We start from the raw sequence: 1,847 nt of genomic DNA on the forward strand, positions 1-1,847 counted from the left end.
GGGTCCCCTCTCGTCATCGAGATGCGGGCCGCCATTCGGAAAGGGAAGGCAGCCCCCTCCCGAGTGGAGTGGACGGACCTCAGCGAAGGCAGGGACCATTCGGAGCAGGCAGCATCCCACCCAGCCCAGAGTAAGGAACGACAGCAGAAAGGGGCCAGGGAGGAGGGTCATGATCCCAGCAAGGGGGTGGACAGCTCCTTCGGCTGGGAGGTGGGAGGAGGTGTCCCGAGTGTCCCTGTGGGGTTCTGGCCTGCTGCAAATTGCAGGGACTGGGGTGGCCAGCTGGGGGTAGGGGGTGGGGGATTCTGCAGACTACCCGGGTGCCCTGTTGTGTCGGGGTGTGTTGCAGAGAAGACTCCTATCCAGGGAACAGAAACTGCGGGTGGGGTGACAAGAGCTGCGCTTGTCTTAGGAGCTCCCTAGGTGTCCCGTCTGGGTCAACGTCTTAGCACAGGACAGGTGAGTGGTGGAGGTCCAGGTGAGCCGCGAGCGTCAGCACCGGGACCTGTGAAGAAGGAGGTGTGGTGTGTGTGTGCTCACATGCGTGTGTGCAGTGGAGGGGTGGTGGGGGGAGGCATGGGAGCCGGCTGGCTGGAAGGATGAGAGGAAGCTGCAGGTGGGACTGACCTCCAGTCAGCGAGACGGAAACCCAAGGGTACCCCCAGCCCCCAACACGACCGGGGAGAATAGCCCCTGGGGCTGCACCCACCAGGTGATGAGACTCGCCTCACTGAGGAAGTGCAGGTGCGCTGGGGGGCCGTCTAGGCGAGACCCCAGAACAAGAAGGAGCTGGTCCAGGCCAGGCCCATGAGAAACAGAGACTTTATGGGACTCAGTGACAGAAATAACCTCCCGTCACTGCGGGGTGAGGGCAGGCATGGGTGGCCTGTGGCAGTGGGAGAACTCTACCACGAACCGCCCATGCACCAATGACAGTTAATGACAGAACACTTCATTGGCCTGCACCTGGTGGCTCGTCACCGCTGGGCTGCCTGCGGTGGGCGTCGTCAGCTCAATTGGAATGTGTGGAGAAGGGGGCTAAGGAGAGTGGGGAGGCGATGGAGAGGTTCTGGTGCGGTGGAGGGCCGTGGGGCCTCGCCGTCAGGAAGAGAGGCTCAGGCTGCCCTCATGCTGCACAGGCTTTGCCTCAGCGGTTCCAGCCTGCCGGCCTCCCCGGAGGAAGAAGCTTGGACCCGCAGCAGGCCCCAGCAACTCTAGTGCAACGGGGCTGATGAACTCTGGGGACGTTGTAGAGCGCAGACAGTGCGGTCGGCGACTCCTCCTGCCCTGACCTGGACCCTCAGTTCTTCTCTCGCTGTCTTCCTGGCTTGTAGAGAGCATGGGAGCAAGTGCGGGGCGGTAAAGAGGGGTTCAGGTCCCTCTGTTGCTGAGTGCAGTTGGTCAAGAGACCCCCATCCGTGGGAGCCTGGCTGATGCGCCCTGGCCACTGGCTCACGCACAGCTGGTCAGCTCCGCTGTGCTGGTCTTTTGGTGCGGTTGGTAGGGGGAGCCGTAGAGGTGGGGCTGGCTGACAGGCAGGTGCGGTGGGACACTTGGTTTGCAGATGCCATGAGAGGGTCGTGATCGGGCTAGTGACGGTGGTGGGCATGTGACTGGATCTAGGCCTTCTGCTGACGACTCCTGGGGACAGTGTGCCCTGGTTGAGCTTCCCAAGCAGGCTCTGTTAGGGTCTGCGGTGTGTTTGTCGAGCGAGCTTTTGGGTGCAAGTGTACCCTCGGGCGGGTGTGGGAGGGCCGGCAAGGCCCCAACGTGAAACAGCGTGGTGACCACAGCAGTTTACCCTGGTAGGGTGCAGAGCAGGGACGGGAGTGTGCTGCGGGCTTGTT

This window comes from Tupaia chinensis, unplaced genomic scaffold (assembly GCF_000334495.1).
Source record: "Tupaia chinensis unplaced genomic scaffold, TupChi_1.0 Scaffold000070_1, whole genome shotgun sequence".
Taxonomy (NCBI): Eukaryota; Metazoa; Chordata; class Mammalia; order Scandentia; family Tupaiidae; genus Tupaia; species Tupaia belangeri.